At 33.3% G+C, this 7,774-nt stretch overlaps 1 protein-coding gene across 2 annotated transcripts in view; it reads right to left on the reverse strand.

Moving 5' to 3' along the window:
* The window catches only part of znf711 (zinc finger protein 711), a 555,809-nt gene that overhangs the window by 13,421 nt on the left and 534,614 nt on the right, over window positions 1–7,774 (reverse strand). The gene's annotated exons all lie outside the window — the stretch shown is intronic.

Genomic DNA, 7,774 nt, shown 5'->3' on the forward strand with positions numbered 1-7,774 from the left:
AGTGTATATTTTTCTTAGAAAGTGCTGTGAAGTATTAGTATGTGTGTGTGTGTGTGCGTGTGCGTGTGTGTGTGTGTGTGTGTGTGAGTAACCTTTTTTGTGCCTCTGTAGGCAGTGAAAAGGATGTATAATGACAAGCTTTTGGTTTTAAAAACCAAAATATTAAGAAACAAAAAATGAAAAGGATAAAACTCTACCTTTTGTTGCAAGTTTTGTAAGAGGAAAATTATCTTGTTGTGAGAGTGTTGTGTTATTGTGAAAAACACATATAGGCAAAAAAGTTCAGACAAAAATTGTGAACTATTCGCTGTTTTATAGATTTTCTTGTAAATTATTCTTGTATTATTTTATGTTGTATCTGTTGCAAAGGTTTTAAATATTTGTGATCAAGCCTGTATGGTGAAATGTAATATTGGTAACTTGCTGAGTTTTGTAATAATGTTTATGGAGTACATATACAAATTAAAAGAAGATTTTGAATGCTGCCTTTTGAATGTTGTCACATTTATTGTGTGTGTGTGTGTGTGTGTGTGTGTGTGTGTGTGTGTGTGTGTGTGTGTGTGTGTGTGTGTGTGTGTGTGTGTGTGTGTGTGTGTGTGTGTGTGTGTGTGTGTGTGTGTGTGTGTGTGTGTGTGTGTGTGTGTGTGTGTGTGTGTGTGTGTGTGTGTGTGTGTGTGTGTGTGTGTGTGTGTGTGTGTGAGAGTGAGTGAATGATCGATCACGCTTATCATTCAATGTTGCATTCAATGCTACTACGTATATGTCATATATGTCAGCGTATTTCCAAAGTATATGTTGGCAGATAAAGTCCTAATTTCTTATGGGGACATCGTTACAAGCTTCTGCAGTGGAATAATGTGACATATCTCCAAAACACTGCAGTGAAATGATTTCAGATGAGGTAGGCACAATGCATGGGACATTGCGTGCAAGAATATCTGAGTAACAAATGCATTGAAGACTAACTTATTCCAGGAAAGTAAAATAAATGAAATTGCAAAAAGAGAAAGAGTAAACTCTTTATGTTGTCTGCTTTTTGCAAATAATTATGCTGTGGTGATTATGTAATTATGTGTCCTGCCCGCTCTCCAGGACCTATACCTGAAAAGGTCAGGTAAACTCATCAGACTCCACTCACGCCACCGGCCACAACCTATGAACTGTTGTCATCAGGACGGCGCCTCGGATCACTATAAGCACAGGGACAGTTTCTTCCCACAGGATATTTCCCTCGTGAACAGTTAAATGCCTTCCAATTCCAATACCCCTCTTTTTATCCTTGTAAATTCATTTAATATTCAAATTCCTTTCAGCTGCAGAAAAGTTAATTAACATGTTTGTTTTCTTTCGCATTGATTGTAATGCGCTTCTATAATGGGGTTTCTAAGCATACTTTAAATTCTAACCTCTGTAAACCCTAATGCTCAAAATAATTAATTGGTTTGAGTAGGACAAACTTAAATTAAACTAATTAGTTCAGTCAAATTCACTTTTATGAGTATTTAGCACTTTCTTTTTCTTTAAAGTTCACAGAACTGATATATTTTAAGTAAACTGAACTGTTTCATTGTTTTGAGTTTTATTAATTATTTCTTTTAATTTAGACAAACTTAATTTGAACTGAAACGGCTGGGATGTCTATTTCATGTTTTGCCGATGGCACTCGAAAGGGAGAGTAAATGCTAAAATTAAGTGTAATATAATGTTTTTTTTGTGTGTGCTAGATTAATGTTAAGTGGGAGATTTAGTAGTGATTAATGTTTTGTTATGCTAATTTAGAAGAATTTCTGTTAATGTTGGTATTAGGATAGTTACCTCATGGTGACGAGTGGTGCATGAGCTTAATTCGAGATCAAATAATACATTTATATTGTTGCACTTAAATAGCAAGTGCTTCTATAAAACATAATAATGCTCATAGAAAATGAGTATGTTCTCAGATTAGCTTTTGAAGTTAAGCTATTGAAGCTAATACTAATAACAGGGTTCACATCAAGATTACTTTAAAGTTAATTGTATGAATTCGTGTACTCAAACATTTCAAGCTAAGAACAATTGAAATGTATATGTACAAAATAAAAAATCTGCTAGTCCTGCTTAAATGAAAAAATTTGAGGCACTTGATTGCCTTAAATGCCAACTTATTCGGGTTTAGAGATCATATTACTCCCGGTTTGAAGTCACTACAAGTCACTACATTGGCTACCAGTTAAAGGAATAGGAATTTATTTATTTGTCTACTGTGGAAGTCAATGGGGTCCATCAACTGTCTAGTTACCGACATTCTTCACTAACTTGTTTTGTGTTCAGCAGGAGAAAGAAACTCATACAGGTTTGAAACAACTTGAGGTGATATAATGACAGAATTTTCATTTGTAAGCAAACTATTCCTTTAGTCGATTTTAAAGTTCTCATGCTCACATACAAAGCTCTCCACGGTCTGACCTCAGAGTATTTATCTCGACTTTTAACACCTTATTTTCCAAACCGAAGTCTTCACTCTTCTCAGCAGGGTTGTTGGTTGTCAATCAACACGGTTACGTTCCATGGTGGACAGCTTTTTCTAGAGCTGCTCTGTTGTGGAACCAACTTGAAATTCGGGAAGCACATCTCTTGGAATTTTTAAAACAGTTAAAAAATAAATAAAAAATAATAATGATAATAATAGGCTAATGATATGTATTCTACATGTTGATTGTGGTAATCATTGCTGGTTTCTTGTTTATGTTAATCGCTCTTTTGTTTAATTTATTTTGTATTACGATAAATGTTCATTATCCGTAGCTAAATGTTTTTTTCTGACTAAACCTATCTGTGTCTTTATACTTTTTTTTTTTTTTTTTTTACTCAAATGTTATTATGTGTTGTTATATTAATATGTGTGTACTGGAAGCTTCAATACCATGGTAAATTCCTCCAACTAAATTCCAGTTGGCAATAAAGCTCTTTCTGAATCTGATTATAAACACAAATGTGACCTTCAAAGAAATTATTCAGAGTAGCACCACTGGCAAAGCATGTATGAATAATAATAACAAGGTAGAAGTACAAAAAATCTCGAAACATGACATCTTTTTATCTCACGGTTTAGGCAACTCAAAGAAACGCGCTCTGAATGCGTTTACACGTAATCCAGACATTAGGCTTGTTTCGACTTCATGAATACAGTGCTGTGCAGACCGACCAGCGGCTGACTGGAAGCAGTGCAATTTTGAATTAAAAAAAAAAAATTGTGTCCGACTTGAGACAGCGCAGTGTGACGTTTGGCATCAAAATAAATTTTCTTCTTCTTCTTTTTTTAGTAGATATAATTATACAATAGACAACAAATATTATCAACATGTAAAACAACCGGAACAACAACCAGAGGAGAGAAGAAAAAAAACAACAACAAGACAAACTGCACAATAATGATGCAAGAAAAGATAAGCAAATAAATAAAGGAGATAGCCTACAATCAATTAGAGCATCCAAGAAAATGCGACAAAATGTAAAGGGCGATTATAAAGAGAGCACAACCAGACTAATGTGTTCCTTGCTGGTCTTCTCTGAAACAGAAACAGAAAGCGTTTCGGTGAAATTCACAGAGAAAAACTTTGAATACTGGCTCATGATTAGAAAGTTTACATTTATAAATATGAAATTGTGCTTTGCTATGAGAACTAGGCTAATAGATTTATAAAGTACAATATTTTTTATAATTATTTAAATTGTTTTTTTTTCTCCGTATTAATAAAACCAAATAGCCCGTAACATATTTCCAAAATAAAGAAAAATTAGGGTAGCCTACGCAAAATCAATAATATACCTGCAAAAGCTCTTCCAAAATGGTTTGGTAAAGTTACAGTCCCAAAACAATATACAGTATTTTCATCCTGTGCATTACAGAAATTCGAGAGCAGTTTCTCTTTTTTTTTTATTTTTTTTTTTTAGTTTCTCCAGAGCGGCTGACGAGCTCTGATGACGACACAGCTGTTCAACGATTGGCCGAATCCAAGGCATGACAACGCACACGTCACCTTCAGTTCCACTATCAGCATTTTTATAACAGTTAAATAACTTTTCATGTAGGCCTAGTCGTCATATTATATTGTGTCATATTTATCAAAATAAAACTGATTAAAAAAAAAACTTAGACCTCACTATTGCTATACAGGTGATAATAAAAAAATTAGAATATGGTGCAAAAGTTCTTTTATTTCAGTAATTGAACTTAAAAGATGAAACTAATATATTATATAGACTCATTACATGCAAAGTGAGATATTTAAAGCCTTTATTTGTTATAATTTTGATCATTATGGCTTGCAGCTTATGACAACCCCAAAGTCAAAATTAGAATATTGTGAAAAGGTTTTCATAAGCTGTAAGCTATAATCATCAAAATTATAACAAATAAAGGCTTGAAATATCTCACTTTGTGTAATGAGTTTATATAATATATTAGTTTCACCGTTTAAGTTCAAGTATAAGTTAGTTTAAGTTAGTATCTTGTGGTCAATTTAAATATTTATTGGATAATCATCAGAGTAAATTGGTTGTGTGTAAATGTTTGTAACCAGATGCATTTTATATATATATTTTAATTTTTATTTATGTAATGAGATTTGTTTGTGTGTTGTAAATTTTGATGTAAATTGTCTATGTAAACTTAGCTGCCTATCTTGGCCAGGACACTCCCGAAAAAGAGATTTTAATCTCAGTGAGTTTTCTTCCTGGTAAAATAAAGGTTATATATATTCAAATTTTTCGAGTATCACCTGTATAGAAGATCTTGACCAAAAATTGATGCACCTCATGATGAAAAATTTATTTCCATCAATACATTTTTGGTCAAGATCTTGTATTGTCAGTGCAAGAGTCCAGCACTGTGTAACGTCTCCTCCAGCACATCCAGAAGAGTCTCAGTGAATCTAAGCCTGGACTCTATTATTAGAAATTATTCTTCATGCTCTTCACAACCATTCTTTCATAATCTAAGCTTGATGAATCTTGATATTGTCATCCTGTAAATTAACATGGCCATGATGTGTGTTCCTGCATGGCTGTTTAAGAAATGAAAAACACTCTATCAATTAGGGTTAGAAGAACTGTTGCCAAACATATAATATGAAACATAATACTCACTGCAATAATGATCCAATCACTCTTAAGCATTTGCCTATTTAAATCCTAACAGATTTTTTTTTTTTTGGGGCCGGGCAAAGTATCATGTTTTTAATTGTGCCAGACCTCTAACTTCATATTTCCTGCGCAATGTTTTGAGCCATCGGTTTCGGTTTGTCAAAATACCCTTTTGAATGGACACACGGACTTTGACATCAAGAAACAAATGAGATGGAAAGTGTTTTCTCCGCTTTTTCTTTTTAGCAGGTGTGCTCATTTTTTGTTATTCGATGTTATTCAGTTGTGAAATTTCTGATTTGCATTGAATTGCCCTTATTTCTGTGACCCAGAACAAATATGCAACCAATGTTCAGATGAGTCACAACCCTCCAGTAGAGAAGCGCTGACTTTGACCCTTGACAATCAAGAACAAAGCATTACATTATTTGAATTCAAAACAACAACACAAATGATGAAGAACAACAATGCTACCCTCAACTTTGACAGATGTGATTTTCAAAGGGTGAACCACTTGAACAACAACATATTTGAGTATTTATTTATTGAGATCATTCAGGAATGAATGTTTTTGACTGTTATGAAGTTCTAGCAGAAAGACTCGGGAGATTGAATGATGTATAAGGATATGATTGGATGTGAAGGTAATAAGTGACATAAATTAAATCTTCCTGGCAGAATATATGCTAAAGCTTTCATATCTTTTTCATTAAAATCTAAGCTTACTGTAATATATTAAATACACAACCAAAAATTAAAATGTCTGTCATTTTATGTCATTCAAAACTTGTATGCCATTCTTCTTCTTCTAGAACACAAGATATTTTAAAAGTTAATGGGACCCAAAGACTTTTGTATGTAAAATATGATCTGTTATGTTCCACAGAAGAAAGAAATGCTGGTTCGGATTGACATGAGGGTGAGAACATGTATGTTTGTGTTTAGGAGAAGAGAGATAAATACTAATATTAGGGAGTGAAAAGCAGGTTTAATTTTTGGGGTAGAGGTTCTCCCTGTTTCTCTTATTTCTTTTCTATATAAAATTCATGCCAAAAAATAATAATACTTGTACTCCTTGATCACAGTTACTCTGAATTGACCAATGCTCATAAAAATTGCTGCACAAACTATTTTTATTATCACTTTAAAATGGTACTTGTTTTGTTTTCCTGTACTAGTTTTGTATTATTTATTTGTTAACTCCTTGCGAATATTAAAGTCAGCATGAAACGTAAGATACAATTGTATTTTCTTCTTTATTGTGACTTATATTTGAGTATAAATTTAGGGCAGGATTTGATTTGGTGTATGGGGAATGTTAGCACTCATAAGGGGGTAAAGTTAGCTGTACAATTGAATTATAATGATTTCACGTGACCTCATACTGAACCTAAATAGCAAATCTGCCCAGAATATTTTTCCTGGTTGATGAATATGTTGATGCTTTTGTTTCTTCTGGTATCTCTTTTACAATTTCATAATAAAAGTTAAGCTCTTGATGCTTAGAAAACAATTACTCAGCCCGTGAACTTAAAACTGCATTTGTATTGTCATTTTGGACAGACATTGACAAACTAATTTCAGTGTTATTTTGTGTAATAATGACTATATTGAAAGATCCATAATGTTTTAGCATAACTATATGGGTTTGATATCCAGCTCTGAGATCACTGCAAAATTAGCAGTTTCTCTGGATTTATCCTCTGTTTGAGTAAAATGAACATTTTTAATTTATTCTACAAACTACTGACAACATTTCTTCCAAATTTCAAATAAAAATATTGTCATTTAGAGCATTTATTTGCAGAAAATGACAACGGGTCAAAATAACGGAAAAAAGATTCAGTGTTGTTGAATAATGCAAAGAAAGCAAGTTTATATGCATTTTTAAACAACACAATATTTGAACCTGGGAAGAGTTCAGAAATCAATATTTGGTGGAATAACCCAATCGCAGCTTTCATGTCTTGGCATGTTCTCCATCAGTCGGTCACATTGCTGAGGCACATTTGCTTTACGCCACTCCTGGTGAAGAACATCCAGCAGTTTGTCTTTATTTAATGGCTGGTGAAGCTCTTGATCACGTTCCAGAGGTGTTCAGTGGTTCAGATTGTGATGGTCATGACAGGGTCTTGATCTGGTGCTCGATTGTCCTGGCTTTGAGGATTGGAGATTTGTCCTGCGGGAAAAAACAATCCTTCCAGTTGGGGAACATTGTCAGAGCAGAAGGAAGCAATTTTTCTTTCAGGATAATCTTGTACATGGCTTGAGTTATGCATCCTTCACAAATACATATCTTACTAGCCTCACTGAAGAATTAGGGTTATTCCACAGAATATTGAACTCTTCATAAGTTAAAACGTTAGAAATTGTGTTGTTTAAAAATGAATTTAAACTTGTTTTCTTTGCATTACTAAATGTGTGGAAATGGCATCTTTTTTTCCATTCTTTTGACCTGGTTTCATTTTTTTTTTTTTTTTTTTTTACTCAGAGGCCTACATATAAATAACAATTCCAGAGAAACTGCTAATTTTGCAGTGGTCTCTTAATTTTTTTCCAGAGCTGTATTTGATATTATCTCTGAGACACATTCGCTACTAAAATAGGTTTATGTTTAGCCAAAACAAGAAATAAGCGACATGTGGTGATT

Source organism: Phoxinus phoxinus (genome assembly GCF_949152265.1).
Source record: "Phoxinus phoxinus genome assembly, chromosome: 12".
Taxonomy (NCBI): Eukaryota; Metazoa; Chordata; class Actinopteri; order Cypriniformes; family Leuciscidae; genus Phoxinus; species Phoxinus phoxinus.